The sequence below is a fragment of the Phyllobates terribilis genome, unplaced genomic scaffold (assembly GCF_046119375.1).
Source record: "Phyllobates terribilis strain yellow unplaced genomic scaffold, ASM4611937v1 Scaffold_47__1_contigs__length_9908305, whole genome shotgun sequence".
Classification (NCBI taxonomy): domain Eukaryota; kingdom Metazoa; phylum Chordata; class Amphibia; order Anura; family Dendrobatidae; genus Phyllobates; species Phyllobates terribilis.
The window spans coordinates 2,656,824-2,682,836 of record NW_027362807.1 but is presented as its reverse complement, the minus strand read 5'-3'; the positions used below and the strand labels follow the sequence as shown (position 1 = coordinate 2,682,836).

At 44.5% G+C, this 26,013-nt stretch overlaps 1 pseudogene; it reads right to left on the bottom strand.

The window, feature by feature from the left end:
* Positions 1-13,654: 13,654 nt before the first annotated feature.
* LOC141191528 (uncharacterized) lies at positions 13,655-26,011 on the bottom strand (annotated as a pseudogene).
* Positions 26,012-26,013: the final 2 nt, after the last annotated feature.

Sequence of the window (26,013 nt, the reverse complement as noted above, 5' to 3'; positions counted from 1 at the left end):
GTACTGTGGTTATCTATAGCATACTTATGTGCACCTGTCTGTAAAAGTGTATATATATGTACCTGTGCAAAGTGTATATACAGTGAAGGAAATAATTATTTGATCCCTTGCTGTTTTTGTAAGTTTGCCCACTGACAGACATGAACAGTCTATAATTTTAAGGGTAGGTTAATTTTAACATTGAGAGATAGAATATCCCCCAAAAAATAAGAAAATCACATTGTATAAATTAGATAAATTTATTTGCATTTTGCAGTGAGATATAAGTATTTGATCCCCTACTAACCATTATGAGTTCTAGCTCCTACAGACCAGTTAGACACTCCTAATCCACTCGTTACCTGCAGTAAAGACAGCTGTCTTACATAGTCACCTGTATAAAAGACTCCTGTCCACAGACTCAATTATTCAGTCAGACTCTAACCTCTACAACATGGGCAAGACCAAAGAGTTTTCTAAGGATGTCAGCGACAAGATCATAGACCTGCACAAAGCTGGAATGGGCTACAAAACCATAAGTAAGACGCTGGGTGAGAAGGAGACAACTATTGGTGCAATAGTAAGAAAATAAAAGAAATACAAAATGACTGTCAATCGACATCGATCTGGGGCACCATGCAAAGTCTCACATCGCGGGGGGTATCCTTGATCGTGCGGAAGGTGAGAGAACAGCCTAAAACTACACGGGGAACTTGTTAATGAGCTCAAGGCAGCTGGGACCACAGTCACCAAGAAAACCATTGGTAACACATTACACCTTAAATGTTTAAAATCCTGCAGTGCCTGCCGGGTCCCCCTGCTCAAGAAGGCACATGTGCAGGCCCATCTGAAGTTTTCCAATGAACACCTGGATGATTCTGTGCGTTATTGGGAGAAGGTCCTGTGGTCAGATGAGACAAAAATTTAGCTCTTTGGTATTCACTCAACTCGCCGTGTTTGGAGGAAGAGAAATGCTGCCTATGACCCAAAGAACACGGTCCCCACTGTCAAGCATGGAGGTGGAAACATTATGTTTTGGGGGTGTTTCTCTGCTAAGGGCACAGGACTACTTCACTGCATCAATGGAAGAATGGATGGAGCCAAGTACCGTAAAATTCTGAGTGACAACCTCCTTCCCTCTGCCAGGACATTAAAAATGGGTCGTTGCTGGGTCTTCCAGCAAGACAATGACCCAAAAACTGTTATGATCTGCAACATGAACTAAGGAAAGATAGGGGAAAGCTGTCCCTACAGTAAGACTAAGCTGAATCCCTACGATGTAGCGGGCTGCCTGTTCCTAGCGAACAGACCCGCCTTAGTCCTCGGCTAGTCTGAACGGAGACCTATAGCATAAGGGAAGGGGTCCCTAAAAGAACTAAGGACTGGGACAAAAAATGGGACACCTCCTAAACAGAGAAGTTGTTGCAGAACACAAAAATACAAACTTGACAAAAAGGTACTAAAGGTCCCAGAAGGACCAAGTGAACTGACAGAGATAGGCACAGAAGCACCTGGCTAGAGAAGCAGTAAAACACTGAAGGCCAGCAGAGCCAAAAGGGCGGAGCTTGAATATAAAGGCAAATGGTCACAAGACCGCAAAACACAAGAAGGAGGCAAAAAACAAACAGGAGGGTTCTAACAAAAACATACAGCCAAGGCAACAAAGGAGTTGCTCAAAAAGAAGCACATTAAGGTCATGGAGTGGCCTAGCCATTCTCCAGACCTTAATCCCATAGAAAACTTATGGAGGGAGTTGAAGCTTCGAGTTGCCAAGCGACAGCCTCAAAATCTGAATGATTTAGAGATGATCTGCAAAGAGGAGTGGACCAAAATTCTTCCTGACATGTGCGCAAACCTCATCATCAACTACAAAAAGCATCTGACTGCTGTGCTTGCCAACAAGCGTTTTGCCACCAAGTGTTAAGTGTTGTTTGCCAGAGGAATCAAATACTTATTTCTCACTGCAAAATGCAAATAAATTTATCTAATTTATACAATGTGATTTTCTTAATTATTTTTGGATATTCTATCTCTCAAGGTTAAAATTAACCTACCCTTAAAATTATAGACCGTTTATGTCTTTGTCAGTGGGCAAACTTACAAAAACAGCAAGGGATCAAATACTTATTTCCTTCACTGTATGTATCTCTGTGCACTGTGGTTATCTGTGTATCTATGTGTGTATACACCCGCTGATAGCAGTACACTATATATTAGTACCTGAGACACTGTAGACAATATGTGTAAAGGTAAATATTCCTTAATGACGGTTTCCTGGGGGCAGACAAATCACCGCTGCATTTGGTCCAGAGGTGGAGGTGGCACGCTGACACCAGGGAATATATCAGCTAGATAAGCATCCTCGGACACACATTCAGCTGAAATATATTGCAATGCAGGGGATCTGCCAGCTCCCTGCACTGCAATACACGTCGCTGGCCAATTTGCAGCCAACAGCTGACCTCTGCATGCCCATGACTTGGGGCAGTGACGTCATGCGTGATGGTGGAGACACCGAAGTCAGCTGGCGGCTCCTGCGCCGGCTGCAGAGGAGGACGCTATGTGGCGTGGGAGCAGTGGAAGTGAGTAGAATCGTTTTTTTTTCATGTGTTGCAGAAGAACAAGACAAAATATCAAATCAAGGGGCATAGGATGGAGCACATTATCCAAGAAACAGAAACAGGATGGGGCACATTATATCAGGAAGGGGCACATTATCCAAGGGACGGAACCAGGATGGAGTACATTATCCAAGGAACAGGACCAGGATGGAGCACATTATATCATGAAGGGGACCAGGATGGGGCACATTATACCAGGATGGGGCACATTATACCAGGAAGGGGACCAGGATGGTGCACATTATCCAAGGGACGGAACCAGGATGGAGTACATTATCCAAGGGACGGAACCAGGATGGGGCGCATTATCCAAAGAACGGCACAAGGATGGGGTACAGTATACCAGGAAGGGGACCAGGATGGGGCACATTATACCAGGATGGGGCACATTATACCAGGAAGGGGACCAGGATGGTGCACATTATACCAGGAAGGGGACCATGATGGGGCACGTTATCCAAGGGACAGAACCAGGATGGGGTACATTATCCAAGGAACAGGACCAGGATGGGGTACATTATCCAAGGAACAGGAACAGGATGGAGCACATTATACCAGGAGGGGACCAGGATGGAGCGCATTATCCAAGGAACAGGACCAGGATGGAGCGCATTATACCAGGAAGGGGACCAGGATGGGGCGCATTATACCAAGGGACCAGCATGGTGCAAATTATACCAGGAAGGGGACCAGGATGGGACGCATTATCCAAGGAACAGGACCAGGATGTAGCACATTATACCAGGAAGGGGACCAGGATGGGGCCACATTATACCAGTATTATACCATATTTAAAACAGTTCCATCCAGCTATACTATGTATTTCTGAAATATGGTAAAAGATAGGGTCCACTTAATGCATAAGCGAGAAATTGCCTATGAATGTCTTTTCAGTGTCATGTTCCTCGTAAATACCTGAAGATTTAGAAACAGATCAAAGTCTTTGGGTTTGTTTGTGGCACAAAAAGAAAATCCTTTTGATAATATTAATTTATCATCATTTTATAAAAGGTAGTCTGACAGATTAAAAATATTTGTGGGTATTATGGTTTGGGGCTTGGGGTAGGTTTATTTTCCCTCTTTTCTTTTTTTTGCATTCCTCTAGTAGGTTTTTTCTTTTCCCTGGTTTGGGAGAGAAGTATTGGTTAATTGCCCTTTCTTAGGAGATACAGCCCGTGTAAAAAAGGTACCAGACCTTTAGTACCAGTTGTGGTATTGTCCACTATGATAATATTGCTTGTTTTTTTAGTAGAGGAAACAATGTCTGATGTAGTGTCATATATTGAGAGGTCCAGTAGTGGAGTACAAATGGGATCTGAGAATTCGATTAGAGCAAGAGATTCAATTTCATTAGGTGGAATTAGACTTTAATTTATTGCCTCTAGTTGTCTCCATTTTATTTTTACTTAGACAAGCTCTTTCCCTTTCTTCATTGATTTCTTCATTGATTCTATTTCTTTGTAGTCTAATGTTGTCTAGATTTTTTTTGCATTAAGAACCGAAATGAAGGTAGAGGTTTTCCATTCAGAAGATGGAAGTATTGTATTAGAATTTTGCATAGGAGGAGAGTTTGTCAAATTTGTTCTCCTGCTCACAGTACTTTTTGTAGATTCAACTGTTGCAATTGATAAAGGTTCAATTCTATTTGGTAGGACAATTATTTTGTTATTTGTTATCTTCGGTTCGATCTTATTATTTTCAATATTTTTTTATTTGTATCAGTACATTCATTAGCCTTGTCCTTTAGTTGTATAGGTAGAGAATTTTTAGATTTTTGTTCGATCACTCAGGGTACACTTTGTGTTTCTTTTGTATAATATGATAATCATCCCTGTCTCATTGCAGTTTTTTCAATTTATTCATTATTGGCTCATGTTCCAATTGTAATATGGATGTGATAGTGTTAGAATTAATTTTTTTATATTCTGGATAAGATTCAAACCTTAATAGGTCTTTGTGACAAAACAGCTTTTTATCTTAATCAACCAGAAGTCTACATTTGTTAAGCCAAGAGAAATCCACTATTGTGTTTGTGAATGTATGTGTATTTCTGTGGCAGATCAAGAAGGACATACGATTATTTGTATTATTTGTATAAAGCGGAATGTTGATGTCTCTTGGTTTTTAAACAATGATGTTTGTTACTATGCTAATTGCATATTGTACTAAAGCCATCTAGATGTTGATTTATAAGAACCCCCTGCTATATCAACTATATATATTGATTAAATGCTCAAACAATGAGACATGAGCCCTGTCGAATAATACCCTCCCTAATCCTTGACCTGTGGATGCGTACGTGAAAGGACAACTGTAACTATTTAAGGGACATATGCCTCTGTAGCAGTGAGAATTGAAAGAGAGAATCAAAAATCAGTCAGAGTCTTCAGGGCATCAGCTTGGTAGCACAGCGCAATCCAGAGAGACACAGATTTGTATTCTACATGATTCCGCCTAAGGATGTATGGCCCTGACTGGAAGGATATGGATCTGCTCCATTGACCATTAGAGAACCCATAGATACATTTAGGGAGACCAGGTTGGGAGGCTGAAGTCACCTGGCCCCATGGATATGTTTGGGGTTGCCAGGTCGCCTTGGGTCTTTTGGCCTTGTACCTCGATGTACTGTCAGCTTCCAAAGCTTACTGCTACCTCCTCTCTGCAGGCACCCGCCAAAAGCGGGGGCCACTGGTTGAGGTAGTTGGCCCTGGAAGTCCCAAAATTGCAGTTCTATCGCTGGCGGGTCAGCGGAAGGACGAGACTGTGTAATGTTGTTCCATCTTGGGTATTTGCTGGGACTGTTCTGTTTAATGTCCGTTTTTTGTTCAATAAAATATTGCCACACTGCTTTACCCTCACACTGTGTTGTCTGAGTAGTATTATTCCAACGGAAGACCCCAGGTCTTCACAGTCCTTAGCTAAAGATAGAACTTTTTCAGTTGTAGTTTCGCATAATTGTGTTATTTTTTTAAGTAAACATGTTAACTGTAGCATCGGTGTCTCTGCCCCCTGCCAGGCAGAGACGCCCTCCCCCTTACCGCCGCAGTCCTGGTCCAGCGTCTTCTGGCCTCCCTGATGGTGCACGCAGCTTCCCGGGCACGTGCTTAGGGCGCGCATGCTCCCTCCCTCTTATAGGGGCCACGCACGCCGTCCTAAAGAGTCCACGGCCAGTGGCCGGAGGACTTCCCATATATAACGCACCTCCTCCAAAATGGAGGTGCCTGTGCAATGGTTGTTGTTCCGTGTGCTAACACTTGCTTCAGCCCTCAGGTCCCGCTGCCTGTCAGTCCTGCTGCCAGCCTGCCTGTCTGCCCGTCAGTCCTGCTCGCCAGTCTGCTCGCCAGTTACCTGTTGTGCCTGCCTGCCTACCTGGAAGCACCTGCCAGTTACCTGTTGTGCCCACCAGCCTGCTTACCTGGAAGCACCTGCCTGTTACCTGTTGTGTCCGCCTGCCTGCCTACCTAGAGCAGCTGTCTGTTACCTGTCGTGCCCGCTAGGTTGTCTACCCGGACCACCCGTCAGCCTTCCTGCCGTGCTCATCCACTGTACCGGTCAGTTCCTGCCATCTGACCCGTGGGAGTCCCCTGCTCTCATACAAGGTCGGTCCCAAAGTGGCACCTGGTCCCCCTGCTCAGTCCCTCCCTGAATCACGGAGTCGATTGAGCCACTGAGCGACCTTGGTCAGGCCGAGTAGGTACTTAGTCATGCCCCTCTGGTCCCTCCTTGTATCGCAGCACAGAGTTTCCACCACCCAGACCTGCAACAGTTTGCACAGGCCATTGAACCCGGTAGCCCCCAGGCTCCTTCGCTCTCTGACCTGTACCAGGAGGTTTCACGTCAGAGATCCCAACAGGAAACTATCCTGACCTACCTGCGGTCTGTCAACTCCCGCCTGGACACGATGTCCACCCCATCTGTGTCTGTCTCTAGCAGAGCGGCACCCGCTCCGGCGGCGCCTCAACCTACTAGCGCTATAGCATCCGGCTCTGGCCCCCGGCTCTCTACGCCTCCACGTTTTGGTGGTGACCCCGTCTTATGTCGGGGTATTCTAAATCAGTGCACGCTGCACTTTGAACTCCTGGCACATCAGTTCCCCTCCGACAGGGCCAATGTGGCGTTCATCATGTCTCACCTCACCGGGGAGGCATTGGCATGGCTAAACCCTTTGTGGGACAGAGGGGATCCCCTGGTATCCAATCTTCCGGCTTTCCTCACTGCCTTCTGGAAAGTCTTCGATGAGCCCGGACGAAAAACTTCTTCTGCCTCCTCACTTCTCCGTCTCCGCCAAGGGAGTCTCACCGTGGGCCAGTATGCCATACATTTCCGTACCCTCGCATCAGAGCTTGCCTGGAACAATAAGGCCCTGGTGTCCACCTTCTGGGAGGGTCTTTCCGGATGGATCAAGGATTAGCTAGCCGGTCGTGACATCCCTTCCACCCCGGACAATCTGGTGTCATTAGCTACCTGGATTGACATCCATTTTTTGGAACGCGCTAAGGAGACTACCCGGGAGAGAAGATTTCCGCGTCTCGCTCCTGTATTCCAAAAGCCTGCGTCCCAACCAGCAATTCTCCGGGCATGCTCACCTGAACCCATGCAAATTGACCAAACCAAGATGGTCAAGGCGCGCCAGGAGAAGCACCGAGCCGAGGGGAGTTGCTTCTACTGTGGCAGTAAGGAGCATCTGATCCGTTCCTGTCTGGTGAAGCCGGGAAACTCTAGTGTCTAGGACCGCTTGGAGAGGTCGTCCTAGGCAAGAGTAAATCCTCTCCGTCCTTGACTCTATCCGTTTCTATTTCCTGTGGTGAGACCCACTTTTTTCAGACCGCCCACCTGGATTCCGGAACCGCTGGGAATCTCATTTCTCAGGCCCTTGTGGAGCGGTATCAAATTCCTACCATACGTCTGGCTGAACCGTTGGCGGTCGCTTCTGTTGATGAGAGACTTCTTCCGGAGACCATCTTACTCGTCACACAGCCTGTAACCCTTCAGGTGGGAATGCTGCACTCGGAGAAGATCTCCTTTCATGTGCTGTCCAGTCTTTCTCACTCCCTCTTGCTTGGTCTTCCTTGGTTACGGAGACATGAACCCGTCCTGAATTGGAGTTCAGGTGAAGTGCTCCGTTGGGGGCAGGAATGCCATGAGTCCTGCCTGGTTCCGGTTCGTCCAGTTCGACCCCCATCTACCCCGGCTAATCTACCTGGTCTGCCGGCACCTTACTGGTCCTATGCGGACGTCTTCAACAAGAAGGAAGCAGAGACTCTACCACCTCATAGGCCATATGATTGCCCCATCGACCTGGTACCTGGTGCTTCTCCTCTCCATGGGCGAATCTACCCCTTGTCGCTGGATGAGACCCGGGCCATGTCTGTATACATAGAGGAGAATCTTGCTAGGGGATTCACCCAGAAATCTACCTCCCCGGCTGGAGCAGGATTCTTCTTTGTTAAAGTGGCTCTGACCGGAGGGGTTGAAGGCGATTCAGCGATTCCTGGGCTTCGCAAATTATTACCGCCTCTTCATCCCACATTTCTCCTCCCAGACCGCTCCCATGTCCACGCTCACCCATAAGGGAGCAAACCCCAGGGAGTGGACTTCCGAAGCGGAGGAGGCCTTCGTCTCCCTGTTTCTGCCGGTTGTACTGTCATTTGGGTGGTCGCTGACCGCTTTTCTAAAATGGCCCACTTCATCCCTCTGCCTGGTCTCCCGTCTGCATCTGTGCTCGCTAAGGACTTCATCCATCATATCTTTCGTCTCCACGGCCTACCCCTCCACATTGTGTCTGATCGCGGGGTCCAGTTCACTTCGCACTTCTGGAGAGCTACGTGCAAGCTTCTGGATGTCTCCTTGGATTTTTCCTCTGCTTATCACCCTCAATCCAGTGGTCAAGTGGAACGTATCAACCAGGTCCTTACCAGCTTTTCTCGGCACTTCGTCAGCGCTCACCATAACGATTCCGTTGAGCCCCTACCCTGGGCCGAGTTCTCCTATAACAATCATGAGAGCGAGTCTTCTTCCAAATCCCCGTTCTTTGTGGTCTACGGTCAACACCCCGAGATTCCGTTTCCCATCTCTTCTTCAGTGGACAATCATGCTGCGGAGTCTCTGGTCAGTGAATTTTCTGCTATTTGGGAGGACACTAGATCTGCACTTCTTCAGTCCTCTGAGTGGATGAAGAGACATGCTGATAACAGACGTCTGGATCCGCCCCAATTCCGTCCGGGAGACAAGGTCTGGCTCTCCTCTAAATATGTTCGTCTCAAAATACCATCGTACAAGTTGGGTCCGCGGTTCATCGGCCCGGTCGAGGTTTTGAACCAAATCAATCCCGTGGCTTACAAGCTAAAACTCCCGGCCACCCTACGGATTCCCAACTCCTTCCACGTATCTCTCCTCAAACCAGTTGTCCTTAATTCTTTCTCTGACGATCCAGGTACCACCCCAGCCCTGGTCTCCGCTGACTATGTCTGTGAGGTAGAGAACATTTTGGCCACCAAAAGGGTAAGAAGAAAAACCTTTTTTCCGGTGGATTGGAAGGGGTTTGGCCCAGAGGAGAGGTCTTGGGAACCCAGGGAGAACATCCATGCCCCTCACCCTCATCTTCTTAAAGAATTTCTTGCGGGCCTAAAGAAGAGGGGGCGTAAAAGGGGGTACTGTAGCATCGGCGTCTCTACCCCCTGCCAGGCAGAGATGCCATCCTCCTTACCGCCGCGGTCCTGGTCCGGCGTCTTCTGGTCTCCCTGCTGCTGCTGGTGCACGCAGCTTCCTGGGCACGGTGCATTGGCCGGGGACTCTTTAGGATGGCGCATGCGGCCGTCCTAAAGAGTCCCCGGCCAATGGCCGGAGGACTTCCCATATATAAGGCACCTCCTCCAAAATGGAGGTGCCTGTGCAATGGTTGGTCCGTATGCTAACACTTGCTTCAGCCCTCAGGTCCCGCTGCCTGTCAGTCCTGCCCACCTGTCAGTCCTGCCCACCTGTCCTGCTAGCCTGTCTGTCCTGCTCGCCAGTCTGCCCGCTAGTTACCTGTTGTGCCCGCCTGCCTGCCTACCTGGAAGCACCTGGCAGTTCCCTGTCGTGCCCACCAGCCTGCTTACCTGGAAGCACTTGCCTGTTACCTGTCGTGCCCGCTAGGTTGTCCACCCGTACCACCCGTCAGCCTTCCTGCCGTGCTCATCTGCTGTACCAGTCAGTTCCTGCCATCTGACCCGTGGGAGTCACCTGCTCTCATACAAGGTCGGTCCCAGAGTGGCACCTGGCCCCCCAGCTTGGTCCCTCCCCGGTTCACAGGAGTCGATTGAGCCGCCGTGCAACCTTGGTCAGGCAGAGTAGGTACTTAGTCACGCCCCTCTGGTCCCTCCTTGCACAGAGGTTCCACCACCCGGACCCGCAACATTAACATAATGTGCATACAATTATTTAAATTAGAGTCCCATTCAAGCGTAAACGTATTTTCATTAGGAAATGTTTGTAGAACTGTTCATGTCCATAATGGATCCTTCTGTTTGTCTAATAGTTTGTAACATGAGCCGTTCCCTTGATGATAGTCGATTGTAAAAGTATTCCATGATGTAGATATATAGACAATTCCCTCTGCAGCCGGGATCTCCTTTGACAATTGCCAGACCGGGAGCCGATTCCAATGTACTGCTGCTGTATCCAAGATAAAACACTAGGGAGAAAGTAGCGCAAATAGGGTCTTACCCAACAAACATTTAAGAGTATTTGTATCAGATTATGCTAACCTGATCCGTATTCTTTTCTTTGGCGTTTTAAGTTTGATGTTCAGCTGCTGCAGATCCATGGGTTTGTCAAAAACCGATGAATATCAGGATGTGGAGAAATTTGTGGATAATTCCTGTGCGGATGGTTTATTGAAGACGTCAATTCAGAAAAGTTTATTAAATATAATAATTGAATATGGAACGTGCAGATCTCTCAGATGTTTTTTTATATCAATTAATCTGTCTCTTTGTTTCTGCACTTCTATAGAATAATCTGGAAAGATCTAGATTTTGGACCCATTGATTGTTACATCTGGGTGATCCCTTGCCTGTTGCAGGATAATATCTCTGTCCAGGTAGTGTAAAACTTTAGCCAGCACAGGTCTTTGTGGAAGCCCAGGAGGAAGATGAGCACCCTATGAGCTCGTTCTACAGCTTATAGGAGGATTAAGGTTTCAAGCCTGATTATTAATTTCAGCCAGTTTTCAAAGAATTCAGTAGGAAAGGAGCCTTCTATATTTTCAGGTACACCAATAAGTGGTATATCATTGAGCCTTGACCTATTTTCAAGATCATCTGTTTCTGCCAGCTGTGCTGATATTTGCTATTCTGCAAGCCTGTTCTCCTTGCTTGCATTGGCTATCTGGTCCTCAATGGCGCTGAATCTGCCTTCCACTGCCCCTGCTCTATTTTCTGCAGTTTGTGTCGTATACCTGCTATCTCATCTTTAAGACCACCAAAATGTACATTGAAAGCAGATGGAGAGAATTTACAATGTACCACTGCAATGAAAACGTCTTTTAAAGTAGGTTCCTCAGGTACATGTATGTCCCATTGGTGCAGATTAGGACATCGGGGATGAAAAGACCACATGCAATTTTGTGGTCTTTTCATCCCCTTCAATGTGGCTGCCTCTCCCATCTCCTGCACACCCAACTCCTCTACTTGGAGCCCGTGCACAGGTGTGGGGTAGCTGCTATAAGAAGGCCACTGTCACCTGATGAGACCTGTGTTTCTGTTCAGGAAAATTGCTACAGCCTGGCCACCACTTCCCTCTGCCTCGTCTCCCCTGCTCAATCTGTCTCCAGCGTGACAACCGTGGTGTCATCTTTGAGCGGAGAGCCTGCTTGTCCCACAGTCTTTATGTGGCTTTTCCTGGTCATTTTTTTCCCCTGTAGCAAAGTACCTCCACACTCAGAAAGTTAACTGGTAGATGTATGACGATTTTCAGGATGGTCGTCAGGTCTTATATAGGATAAATAGCTAGATGCTCATCAGGAGCTCTGTCTGTGAGGAGCTGCCCACTTTCTAAAGACTAATACTTTTCCAGCAATGAACCACCATTTTTGTTAATATTATTATTGTGTATTAGTGATTTTCTTGTTATATTTTATATAGTTCTGCTGACTTGTCAGTATGTGCACTAGATTCACTTGTAAAATGTCCAGCATTCCACTAATCTCATCTTTATCTCAGGAGTCCATTGTCTCAACAGCCAATAATCTGATTAGGTGAGTGTAGATTGAGACAAAGTGGAGTAGTCATCACAGGGGGTCTTACATGCAGTCTCAGATGAAGGCTTCTAGACTATTCTTCAATGTTTTTAGCTAACAGTGAATGTTTAAGGGGGAGGGTGTGATCACTTCTGACCTGGGAGGGGACTGAGCCCAGTGGAAGAAAGGACATTTTTTAGGGAGAGTTGTGTGGAAGAATTGAAAGGAAGAGGATGGAGACCGTGGACTTGGAAGGATGAATGGATAAACATGTTACCATTATGGATTATGTCGTTTGGATTTACACTTTCTTACAAGGACTGCTGCTACGAGATACGCGTGCTTTCATCGTTTTATCTGCCGTCTAGAGGATCATGAACTGTGGCTACAGACTATAGTGGCTGGAGATACGAAATCTGTGGGCCAACCAAAAGTTGGGAGACAGTGAGTATGGCCTTATACAAAGGCAGTGGAACTACTGAACCCAGATTGGGAATTTGAGGACTGAGAGAACGGTACTTTGGCAATTTACTTGGAATTGCTTTGTTACCGTGGCTGTGATCCATAAAATATTGTTGCATCGTTAACATGTCAAGGTGATTACTTACAACCAACAAACTCAGATCTTTACAAGCTCCTACATCTGCTTGTCCACATATGTCATCAGGGTTGTTGCATGAAAGTACTGCTGCTTTCCGTGTAAGTGGGATAGTCATGCAAGAGAATATTGCTACAAAAAAAAGGGACTGGCCTCTCTGACATTCACTTCAGAAAGGGAGTAAACTGTCCTGCATCCAGAAATTGAGGACCCACCTAGGCAATGGTGGTAACAAAATCTTATTAAGGTGGGCCTAATGAAGAACTTTGAAAAGGCTATGGATAAAAATGTAAAAGCATTCATGCATCTGATTGATAACTTTCCAAGGTTAAGTGAAGCAAATATAAAAGGAGTTTTTATTGGACTTCAGATTTGTAAGTTTTTTCAAGATGAGGAGTTTCTTCAGTTGTTGCAGGGCAAGGAAAAGGCTGTATGGTCTAGATTTGCATTTGTGGTAACTAACGTTTTGGGAAACTCAAGGGCAGATACAGAAACTATGAAGAGTTGGTGTTATTTCTCCTCAAAACATATAAGGATCTTGGCTGTAACATGTCCTTAATGATTAATTTCTTACATTCTAGACCTTTCTTACACCAAACTGTGGAGTAGTGAGAGACAAGGATGGTGAGAGATGTAACCAAGATATTGCAGCTATGGAGAAGAGATATCAAGGAAAAAGGAAATCCATCAATTCTTGCAGATTACATAATTTTAATAGATGATCCAATACAGGAGTACAAGAAACAAGCAAAAAACAGTTGTCACTGAATGAGGACTAATTTTGTAGTGCAATTTCTGTAACTGTTCAAAATTCGCAATAAGGTTTAGACAGGTTTTAGTTATTTGAATTTTTCTAAGTTTTCTCTAAATAAATATCAGAAAAGTGGCATAACAAAATATTCTGCATCTCTATATTTACAAGAATAATAATGTTTCAAAGTACTGAAACTTTTATCATTAATTATATGTAGCAGTAAAAGGAAAACTCAATTGTTCAATTTGAATTCAGGAGGTCAAACTCATTAAGAAATGGCTCAGTTCATAGCGGAACCTGACAACTTTTAAAAATATGTAAAACAGTGTTACATAATCTGAAAGGTCATTGAGCTAGGTTCTTCAGCTGCTCAGTCAGGATGTGCAGCCTCTGTACAGGTCCTGGTACCTTCCTCTCCTATGCACCAGTCAGATAAGTGTGGGGCTGGTGGAGAGAGCAGTTCTCTCACTGATCAGGAAGGACACCGTCTCATTGTTCTCGGTCACAGGAAGCTACCTCCAGTCTATAGGACGCACTCATTTATTAGCAAGATTTTTTCTGGCTAAAAGTGTGTCTTTTCAAGTAAAACATTTTCCACATTAAGGATATAAAAAAAGGCTTCTCCCCTCTGTGACTTCTCTGATGTCCATCAAGATGCGCTTTCCGGTTAAAACATTTCCCACATTCTGAACAGGAAAAAGGCTTTTCCCCTGTGTGAGTTCTCTGGTGACTAAGAAGATTTGATTTCTGGTTAAAACATTTCTCACATTCTGTACATGAAAAAGCCTTTTCTCCTGTGTGAATTATCTGATGTCTAGCAAGAGCCGATTTGTTGTTAAAACATTTCCCATATTCTGAACATGAAAAAGGCATCTTCCCGGTGTAAGTTCTGTGATGTGTAACAAAATGCGCTTTCCAGAAAAATCATTTCCCACATTCTGAACATGAAAAAGCCTTCTCCCCTGTGTAAATTCTCTGATGTGTAACAAGATCTGATTTCGGGTTAAAACATTTCCCACATTCTGAACATGAAAAAGGCTTCTCTCCTGTGTGAGTTCTCTGGTGCTTAACAAGATTTGATTTCACTGTAAAATATTTCCCACATTCTGAACAGGAAAAAGGCTTCTCCCCTGTGTGAGTTCTCTGATGTGTAACAAGATCTGATTTCTGGTTAAAACATTTCCCACATTCAGAACATGAAAAAGCCTTCTACCCTGTGTGAGTTTTCTGATGTCTATCAAGATGCGCTTTCTGGAAAAAACATTTCCCACATTCTGAACAGGAAAAAGCCTTCTCCCCAGTGTGAATTCTCTGATGTCTATCAAGATGCGCTTTCTGGAAAAAACATTTCCCACATTCTGAACATGAAAAAGGCTTCTCCCCTGTGTGAGTTCTCTGATGTGTAACAAGTTCTGATTTCTGGTTAAAACATTTCCCACATTCTGAACAGGAAAAAGGCTTCTCCCCTGTGTGAGTTCTCCGATGTGTAACAAGATCTGATTTCTGGTTAAAACATTTCCCACATTCTGAACATGAAAAAGCCTTCTCCCCTGTGTGAGTTCTCTGATGTCTATCAAGATTCGCTTTCTGGAAAAAACATTTCCCACATTCTGAACAGGAAAAAGCCTTCTCCCCTGTGTGAATTCTCTGATGTCTATCAAGATGTGCTTTCCGGAAAAAACATTTCCCACATTCTGAACATGAAAAAGGCTTCTCCCCTGTGTGATTTCTCTGATGTGTAACAAGATCTGATTTCTGGTTAAAACATTTCCCACATTCTGAACATGAAAATGGCTTCTCCCCTGTGTGAATTCTCTGATGTTTGATAAGACTTGATTTCTCTGTAAAATATTTCCCACATTCTGAACATGAAAAAGGCTTCTCCCCTGTGTGAATTCTCTGATGTTTGATAAGGCTTGATTTCTCTGTAAAATATTTCCCACATTCTGAACATGAAAAAGGCTTCTCTCCTGTGTGAGTTCTCTGGTGAGTAACAAAATTTGGTTTCAGTGTAAAACATTTCCCACATTCTGAACATGAAAAAGGCTTCTCTCCTGTGTGAGTTCTTTGGTGACTAAGACGACTTGCTTTCTTGTTAAAACATTTCATACACTTGAAACAAGAAAATCTATTCTTTGCTGTGTGAATTTTTTGATATTTAAGAAAAAACTTTTTGAGGGGAAAACTATTTCCATATTCAGACCGTGCAAATCGCTTCTTAGCTTTGGGAGCAGTTAGTTTTTTAATGCTTATTTTGTGACTTTGATTTTCCTTAGTAGTTGGTAATGAATCAGAAGATAGGACCTGTTTCAAAGGATCAGATGACACATCTTTGCTGTAAAGGGATGATGGTATATTTGGAGTAATAGCATTCCCTTCAATTGTATCCTGTGAGATCTCCAGCTCATCTGTTTTGAAAATTGAAGATGTCAGCTGTCCCTCTGATCTCCTAGTACAGTCATCTGCTAAGTAAAAAAAAATATATTTGAATAAAATATTCTTGAAATTTATATTTTTGAACATTTCTACTTAAACTGTTGGTACAAATGGCAAGTTATGTAAAAATATTAAATTATTCACCAAGACAATGACAGTTGACAGTCTAATAGAAAACCTCATAGCATGAACCATTAGAGTTTGGTGTTCAACTGTTTGTTCATTCTGCCTCCCAAATATGAAATATGTGAAAATTATACCAATAAAAATTTCTACTCATATCACAAAAAAACAAGCCTCCTCTCAGGTCCATCGTCTGTCAATGGAAAAACAGAGGTTTCCACATCATTAGTGGCTCAAAAACTCTTGAAAAGCAACATGGCTTCCATAAACCAATCCAGAAATATCCGCTCTTCTAAAATGAAATATACTCCCTACTTAACTCAAATGGAAAGCACCACACCCTACTAAAGCTCATGCATAATGCCGGAAGCTGCCGATATAGCCTTGTTCTCCGCTGGTTAAGTCCTCTGTGTTCAGCTATCGTGTTGTGTATTTTCTTCTTAGTTTCTTCTTGTGATCCCTGCCAGTTTACTGACTACTATTGTGTCTTCTGATTTTGTATTTTCTCTGCCCTCCTGGCTCTGATCCGGCTACCTGACTATTCTTCTTATCATCTCACACCACAGAACAGCAGGCAACACTAAGTCCAATCCTAGGGGTCTTTGTGTACGTATAGATCCATGTAGAGGGGTTAAAGGGTGATGGGCAAAACTTTGACTATAAACAATAACACATCTAATGAAAAGATCAAAAAACAAAAGAGAGAGAGAGTAACTAGTGGTGAAACCTCTCTGGGCTAAATAGAGTATGCTTCTTGGTAGCTCCTGGCAATTTAAACTATAGTAAGGGCCAATATTTTCTGTCAAATAAGTCTCAAGAAGAAATATACATTTAATAAGAACATTTTATAATAGTGCAGAGCTGAGATGTCTTAAATTTAGAACTCGGGCATTTGGAAGAGACAATGGAGACCTTTTTTGAAAGAGTACCAGGGAATTACAGAGTTAAGTGAGGCAAGCCGATCCCACCACAATCAAACTATCATACAGAATTAACCTGTAAAAAAAAAAAAAGACAATAGAAAAACACGTTATATCCTCAACAAGAATGTATGTTTGGGGAGGGGGGGGGAGGGGAGAACTCCAACACTAAACCAGAGTTGCACTTATTTATGGTAGACCGTTGGAGCTACTATGAGTCCTGACCAGAAGAGTAGAGAAAGTATTAGTGCCCCCATTTCAGGATAAATTGTATCTAAATTCTTTACGATCGATAATATAATTTATGACATGGAGTGAATCCATGAAACCAGGGCTTGAGTCATGCCAACATATCTCCTGCAGCCGTGAATAAATGTATATTACAGCCATCAGCCACTCACAGCTTAGAGATATATCATGGCACAGGTGTAATGTTTTTTGTATACTTTATCTATTTGAAGTTATTTGGTTTAAAAAGAAATTGAAAAGTCAGGGTAAAGGGAAACTCCGTTGTTATTATACAGATATTCACACTAGGCCCTCACTGCACGTTTAATGTTGCCGATCATAAAAGCGAGTTTTGGTCATAAAGACTGGACCTGGTCTTGTAGGAATCATATGAGCACATTCAGCAGCACAGAAGGGAGAGAAGGTAGATTCATCTAATAAGATATCAGGGATCTAGGAAGCCAGCACCATCATTACCCTCCGCTTTCTCTTACAGATCCATCATAATATTTTTCTTCAAGTGATTTTCTAACTTGTCAGCACTTTCTACATGTGCTGTCATTTGGATTGGTAGTTTACAGATCTGGACAGGTAAGAGTCAGGATCTTCTAATTTCAGTTGGTAGTTGGATCTTCCAGGTTGTAAGTTCTATAGAAAAGGAGTTTCAATGTCCAAAGTCATTTGAGGAGTTTCAATGTCCAAAGTCATTTGAACAGTTTTTGGTGGAGGACAATGTTTTGGTCTAGATGCAAAATGGTGATCACACGATCGTGATACAGCTGGACTACTTGACCGGTAAACCAGCCACAGCCTGTGACTGAGAAGAATCTGTGACTTCTCTGCATTTAGTGGTTACTACTCACCTGGACGGTTATCTTTAGGAATCTCCTCTTTACACCGCTCATCACCCCTCACATATGTCTCTGTAGTATTAATATGGGTCAGATCTTCACCCTGAAAGAAATATTGTACAAGTCACAGACAAATGGAGAAGTCACATCTATGATCAGTAGTGATGAGCGAGTACCGTAATATTCGTAATCGCTATACTCGTAAAGAGTACTTTGTAATATTCGCGTATTCGTTCCGAATAGCGAGTACAATGTAAGTCAATGGGAAATGCGAGTTACTTTCTGCTGGACCCTAAAAAGAGGTCTGGGGGCCTGAGGAAAAGGCTCAAATGGATGGGAAAGTGATGAAACAGAATGGGAAGAGCCTGGAGAATGAGCCTGCATGCATTTCTGACTCACATATGGTTTCTGGGAATAAGTTTGTCGCAGTATTACGCCACTTTTACAGACACACAAGAACAACTACCAAACCTAACCTAAATTGCATTTATCAGGCCAAAAAGGTTAAGAAACAGTTTTTCCTGCACAATCACTTGTATATAAGGCTAAATAAACCAGAGAAACCAAACAATATCCATTTTAGCCTTTGTTCACACATACTGCTGTGGCTTTTTTTTGTCACTTTTTACAATTGGGAAGGCCTTGACTTATTCATTTTGAAGGTCCCTCTGTCATACATCATTTTTCAGTTCGCTATTCCCCAGCACTTTACAAGCACATCTAGAACGTACTAACAAAAGACAGGAATGGAGCTTTACAAAATGCAAATAGAAAATAAATTTTATTATTGGTATAAATACATTAAAAGATACATATAGGATCCATAAGAGGGAATATGAATCATGATGTGTGCAAAAGGAGCAGAAAACCCCCCCAAAACAACAGGCCTCAGGTAGGCATCATAAAATGCAAGATATGATGTACAGCAAGTAGTAGACACTAAGCACACCCAACCACTCAAGACATGAACAGGGGAGCAAAGAATATTGCTACAGTACCCCATAATCTATACAAAATCTAGAAGCAATAGTGGGCAAAAGGCAATACAAGTGGATACACATAAGGCTGAATAATGAAACATCAAAAAAGTAGTCAAGGCACTAACCCAAGGGCTGAAAGTTCCCCGAATGGGGAAAGGGAGAGTACAAAAAGTGCAAAAAACACCTACCCAACGCGCGTTTCGCGTGGACAATGCGTTGCTTTCTCTTGAAAGCAACGCATTGTCCACGCGAAACGCGCGTTGGGTAGGTGTTTTTTGCACTTTTTGTACTCTCCCTTTCCCCATTCGGGGAACTTTCAGCCCTTGGGTTAGTGCCTTGACTACTTTTTTGATGTTTCATTATTCAGCCTTATGTGTATCCACTTGTATTGCCTTTTGCCCACTATTGCTTCTAGATTTTGTATAGATTATGGGGTACTGTAGCAATATTCTTTGCTCCCCTGTTCATGTCTTGAGTGGTTGGGTGTGCTTAGTGTCTACTACTTGCTGTACATCATATCTTGCATTTTATGATGCCTACCTGAGGCCTGTTGTTTTGGGGGGGTTTTCTGCTCCTTTTGCACACATCATGATTCATATTCCCTCTTATGGATCCTATATGTATCTTTTAATGTATTTATACCAATAATAAAATTTATTTTCTATTTGCATTTTGTAAAGCTCCATTCCTGTCTTTTGTTGTCCATGTGTTCTGGAGCTATGTTGCTGGTTTGACACGTGTGTGCTTGTGGATTTCCATGGGCACTGGCGTGCCTCCAGCAATAATGTTTTTGGGTTTGATTTTGCATCTAGAATGTACTAGTAGGTATGTTGATCCTTTGAGAGGCCTCAGGTGGCTCTGTAACATGCGTTTTGGAGGGACAGCTGTTCCTTAGACATTTGGGCGGTCCCTCCATCATTGACACTCAGATAGTGGAATACATATTCAATAGCAGTTTACAATGTGGCCATTGCAGCGTTGGGCTTGACCCTCCTCCTCCACCACCATGTGATACTGCGACCCTAAATTCAAATGTTCAGAGGTCTTGCAGTAGGCAAGGAAAGCTGAGTTTTGTGAGAGCCCTCGTGTGGCCCTGTAACATACATTTTGAAGTGCCCTACTCTAGAGATTTTGGAGGTCCCTCGTGTACATCTGAGAGTGCCCTCACTTACTCATATTGTAGGGCCCTCACTGTATTATTTAACTCATTTAGGGGCAGAGACTACAGAGAAAAAAGCCAAGAGACATGGAGTACTAGAAGGTAGCAGTGAGTACGGCCTCCAATCCTCAGGTATGGCTGAACTCCGTGAACCGGAAAAACAAAGCTGCACAGGTATGGCTGAACTCAGTGAACCGGAAAAATAAAGCTGCACTAGTCAACTGGATGATGAGCTCAAATATATCACTTGTGCAAGTCAATGGTCAAAGGATTTATGGTGCTCCCCTCCAGGATGGGTTGGTGAAGCTTCTCCAAATGGCTCCGAGGTTTTGATTGTCAATATTCCCCAGATTATATAGGAAGAGAAGACTTCTTGATATTGTACTACTTGGTCCAGTGCAGAATGTGCATCGTACTTCCAAAAATTACTCCTGGGGGCTGTGTCATAAGTGCAGGGAGATTCCTTGACAAGGGCCTCCCGTGTCAAACATTATCTACGATGGAGTACTGTAGTAGTTGTGGCCCTCAATTCAAATTTTCAGAGGGCCATCAGTCGGTCATCAACAGTCAGTGTAAATTTCTATTGAATATGTATCCCCTATCTCAGTCAAAATGTGGCACAACCTGTGACAAGGGCCTCCAACGATAAATATTAGTTTGGTAGGACCACTGTACATTACAGATTTGTCCACTGCACAATGTGCATAGGGTTTGTAAAAATTAGCCCAATGGGCTGAGTCATGGTTGACACAGGAAGCCACCATCCCAAGGGTCTCCAATCACAAATAGTAGTTAGGCTGGAGTAGGAATACTGTCCTGGTTTGTCCACTGTACAATGTGCATAGGGTTTGAAAAGATTAGCCATATGGGCTGAGTCATGGTTGACACAGGAAGGAATCTTATTTTAATGGAAGGGGGTGACTTTAACAGCAGTAGCATGAATCTGCATTTTTGGTGAATTTAGGTTGGCTTGCTTTCATCTAGAGGGATTGCGAACTGTGGATATATCCAGTCCTTGTTGAATTTAATCAGAGTAAGTCTCTCTGTATTTTCCGTGGAGAGGCGTGTGCGCCTATCAGTGATGATTGCCCCAGCGCAAATGAAAACACGCTCTGACACCACACTAGCAGTCAGGCAGGCCAGCACCTCCAAGGCATATAAAGAGAGGTTGGGCCAAGTGTTCAGCTTAGACACCCAATAATTAAAGGGAACTGAAGTGTCAGAAAGGACACACGTATGGTCACTTAAAGTAACCCTTGACCATGTTCTGCAACTTATCCCTCCTGGGCATTTTTAAAGGCACAGATAGCCCTTGCTGTTTTGCTGGTTTATTGAAAATTGCCCAATTTGGGCACATTTTCCCCCCACCTCCGTTGGAGCTGGTGTTCGTGTCTCTCCCCATTATCCCTTGGTGTTGAAAAGAGCTGGTACCTCTGCCACCAGCATTATCTGAGGGTGATGTTTTCAGCAACTGATCTACAACGGCCCTCTTAAACGATTCCATTGTACAACCCCTGGCAAAAATTATGGAACCACTGGGCTCAGAGGATGTTCATTCAGTTGTTTAATGTTGTTGAAAAAAAGCAGATCACAGACATGGCACAAAACTAAAGTCATTTCAAATGGCAAATTTAGGGCTTTAAGAAATACTAAAGGAAATCAAGATGAAAAATGTGGTACCCAGTAAGAGTAATTTTTTTCAGACCAAGCAGAGGGAATCACTCAATTCTGAGGAAGAAAAAATGGAATCACCCTGTAAATTTTCATTTCCAAAACTAACACCTGCATCAAATTAGATCTGCTCGTTAGTCTGGATCTAAAAAGGTGTGATCACACCTTGGAGAGCTGTTGCACCAAGTCAAGGCAAGTCAATGGAAACAAATAGGTGGATTGGACAACCTTTCAGAGTAGGATCTGGTGTCCGTCATGGCTGTCCTCTTAGCCCTTTGCTTTATGCCTTTGCAATTGATCCCTTCCTCAGAAGGATCGATTGTGGATCGTTGGCAGGGGTGCGGATGGGCAGGGTGGCGCCGGAGGCTATCCTGAGGGTAGTGGCCTGCCTACGTGGATGATGTCACCGTCTTTATTTATTCGCAAGAGGAGGCAATGGTGGTGATGTCAGAAGAGGAGCTCTACTCGGAGGCATCGGGGTCCAAGGTCAACCAGGATAAGTGTGAAAGTCTCTGGCTGGGAGGCGGAGATCCCGGGTTTGATCTTCCAGACACCCTCCCCGAACCCCAAGAACACGCCAAAGTCCTGGGCACTGAATTCGGCCAGGGTGATTACCCCATGAAAAACTGGGAAGGCAGAATCAAAGGTGTCGCCCAAAGAGTGGACCAATGGAAGGGTTGGTCTTTGAGTCTGAGGGAAAGGGTTGGCCTGTGCAAAGCTTTCCTGCTCCCCTTGCTAATCTACCTGGGCAGCGTCTGTGTCTTTCCAAAGCCTCTCTGGACACGGGTCTACAGTCTGTTCTTCCAGATGTTATGGGGGAATAGACTGAACCTAGTCAAGCCGGAGGTCAATTACCACATGAGGAGCCTAGGGTGGTTGGATATGGTGAACCCCGTCGTGTTCCTAGTGAACACCTTCTTGAAAGTTAACGTGGCAAACCTCTGCAAGGAGAGGGCTCCTCAATGGGTATTATCCTGCAAGGGATGGTTTCAGCCATCAATCTTCAGGGGGAAGATTGAAAGATCTTCGCACACTGTATGGGCATCTCCCTGCTTATGTTACCCCGGTTCTGAAAATGATCCACCGGTGGGATCTGGGAATGTGGGAGGTGAGGTCCCTCCCGAGGAAACTCCTCGATAGGAGGGTCTTGCTTTCTCATTTTCAGAGTCCATTGGTCCTCAAGGACTGCCCACGGCGGGATCTGGAGGTTGGGGTGAGTTTGTTAAATTCTAGCAGGATCCCCAAGAAGTACTGGGACTTGACTTGGCGCTGCTTCCAAGGTAAGCTGTGTGTAAGGGGCAATTTGAAGTACAGGAGCTCCGAGGACAGGATTTGCTCCCCGTGAGGCTTGCGCTAACATGCTGGAAAGCATGGAACACTTCCTTCTTCATTGTCCCTTTAATACAGAGGTGTACAACAGGGTGGGAGCTTCCATTGGTTGGCCATGGCTGGCTACTCTATCCTATGCCGGGTGGGCCTATGGAGCGTTCGGAGACCTTGGGAGAAGGGACCGAACCACTTTATTCATACTAAGTGTAGTGGTCAGGTATTTCACGTGGAATGCACGAGTTTTAGTTTCGATGCAGAGCAAAATCCTAAGTGCAGATGAAGTTTGTAGGAACATCCTAGGTGACCTGGTGAAGGCACGTTCTCTGGAGTATGAAAGCCTGTCTCTGGAGGGGTTTTCCTTCTGGGTGCCTTAGTCCGGTAGTACTCCTATATCCAGGTGGTGGGCTGATGTCTTTTGTTTTGTATTTATGTCTCCTGAATAGGTTTGCAAGCATCGAACTTGAGCCTTGGATAGTGAGCATGTAGGTTGCCTTTGCCCTGGCTTCTGCTCAACTTGGTATGGCAGATGCTACAGACTACAATGTTTTTCTCTGAAGGACTTTCTGAAAAAAAATAAAATTCCACACAGCAGCTGAAAGCTCCCTTCCCCTTACTTGGCGCACAGCGGGGGTGCTCTTGGGAACAGTTGACCCAGTTCTCACTCTGGGCAAACCACGACTCCTTGGTGCCTGTTTTGGTGTTACACATCCATCTTCCTCTGTGTTGATGTCATGGCTATGCATGCCAACAGTCCAGGTCGGATCAGTGGACTCATCATTGACTACCTCGTCTTCCATCTCATCCTCCTTCCCAGGTGACATTGTAGGCTGACCTGATTGCAAACGTGTCTCATCATCATCAGCCTCCACCTCTGGAGACAAAAAATTATGTTCTGGCAAGTGTCTTTCTTCTGGCCATAGGTCCTCAAATACATAAGCATCAATGCACGCCACCTCCTCTTGTCCCTCTTCAATGCTGCACAGTGATAGTCCAGAGCCAACCAAAGGATACGTACCAAACAGACCCTTGGAGTGGCCAAGCTTCAGGTCATATGTCTCCTATGACTGATAATGGTTGCAGGAAGGAGAACCAGCTTCAGGATTGGATGGGCCAGCCTTCTGTGTATCCACAGTAGACTGTGTGGTGGTGGAAGATTTGTTGCTGCTTGACAAATGCGTAGAGGCCTCGTCTGCTATCCAAGACAGAATCTGCTCTCGCTCTTGTGGCTTCCACACACGTTTACGTTCCAGACCGGGAAATTTTTCCAGGAATATAGTGGATGCATCAAGCTTCTTCTGACCTGACACAGACTGAGTGCCTTCTCGCGCACCACTGACACGTCCCTTAACAACAGTCTTTTTTGACATTTTGGGTTTTGTTGACAGAATTTCAGATATTGATGGCACAAGTCAAGCTAGCTGTCACAGCCAAAATAGTGGTTAAAATGGCCTGGTGCGTGCTTTGTACCAGGCAGTAGGAAATGATTGGACTACTGCTTTGTGTAGGGCACTCAATGATTTTTTAAGCGGACTAATATGGACAGAAGGCAGGCTCACACCCTAAAAATAGTGTTAAAATGGGCTGGTGCGTGCTTTGTTGCAGGCAGTAGGAAATGTTTGGACTACTGCTTTGTGTAGGGCACGAAACACTTTAAGTGGACTAATATGGACAGAAGGCAGGCTCTGACCCCTAAAACAGCAGGGAAAATAGAACGGTGCTAAAAAAAAAAAGGCAGCACAAAATGCTACTTCTGTGTGTGCTGGAAAAATATTGCTTTGCCTCTGACAAGAGCAGTTTTAATATGGACACTGGAAGAACACTACCTAATACACTCCCTACCTAATGCACAATCTCTCCCTCCTTGTACTCTGACTTTGTTGTGTGTCTTCAGCTCTGAAAAGAGCTATTTTTTTAAGGTATTATGGAGCTAGTGAGCGGCTCCTTTAAACACAGAACTAGTATACACGGCAGGTAGCCCTTAAAAGGGCTTTTGTTTTATCAAGAGGCCTAAACACTCTCCCTAGCAGCTCAGCAATCTCTCCCTATGCTTATAGAATGCAGGCTCCAGAAGCAATGTGCACAAAATGGCGACGACAGGGCTTAAATAGACCCTATGAAGCTGGGTGGCCAGTCAATCACAGTAATGCCACAACCAAGATGTCTGAAGCATTACTGCGTTTGGTTAAGAAGCCCAGCATGTTTAGTGGCTGCAAAGGAGGCGCCAAAACTGCAGGGCGGGACATTCGAATATAGCGAGGCGAGTACACAAACACTAGCAATATAAAAAGTAACCCGAATACCGTACTATCCGTGCGAATAGTAACGAATACACTCGCTCATCACTAATGATCAGCTCTAATCCAGCCATCTCCACCATTCTCATTATATAAGTATAAACCATATAATTCTGGTGGATAAAACAAGACTGAGCACAAGACCTTCACAGCCGTCTACACATCACAGGAGAGATCTCATGACACCTTCTCTCCATCTACCTGATGATCCTGAGGAATATTGGGATCTTCTTGTTTACAGTCCTGTGGAAGAAGAGGACGGGGACATCTCTCTGGTGTTGTCCTCTTACTGGATAGATCTAGAGGAAACACATACAGGGACTGAATTCATTTTTTACATATAGACAATTATAGGCCGTGTGTATTTAGTCCTGTCTATTACCTGGTGATGTGAGGGGCTGGGGAACCTCCATCATGACCTTCTTAAACAGATCTTTGTGTCCTTCTAAATACTCCCACTCCTCCATGGAGAAATAGACAGCGACATCCTGACATCTTATAGGAACCTGACACATACAATGATACAGTCATCCCCCTGATCCCTTCATAGCTTTACTATAAAATGTTGCAGCATTCCTCATTCCTAGCAGTGTCACCTCTCCAGTCAGCAGCTCAATCATCTTGTAAGTGAGATCTAGGATCTTCTGGTCATTGTTGTCCTCCTGTATCAGGGGGTGAGGTGGAGGCCCTGTGATTGGGCTTAGGGGTCTTCCCCATCCCTCAGACACAGGGTCCTGACAGCGCTCACTAGAGGTCTTCTTCACTACTGTGTAATCCTGGTTATGGAGAGAGACATTAATAAATCTCACTACAGACATTTCCAGAGTCCTCATCTCTCCAGTTCTGTCCATCT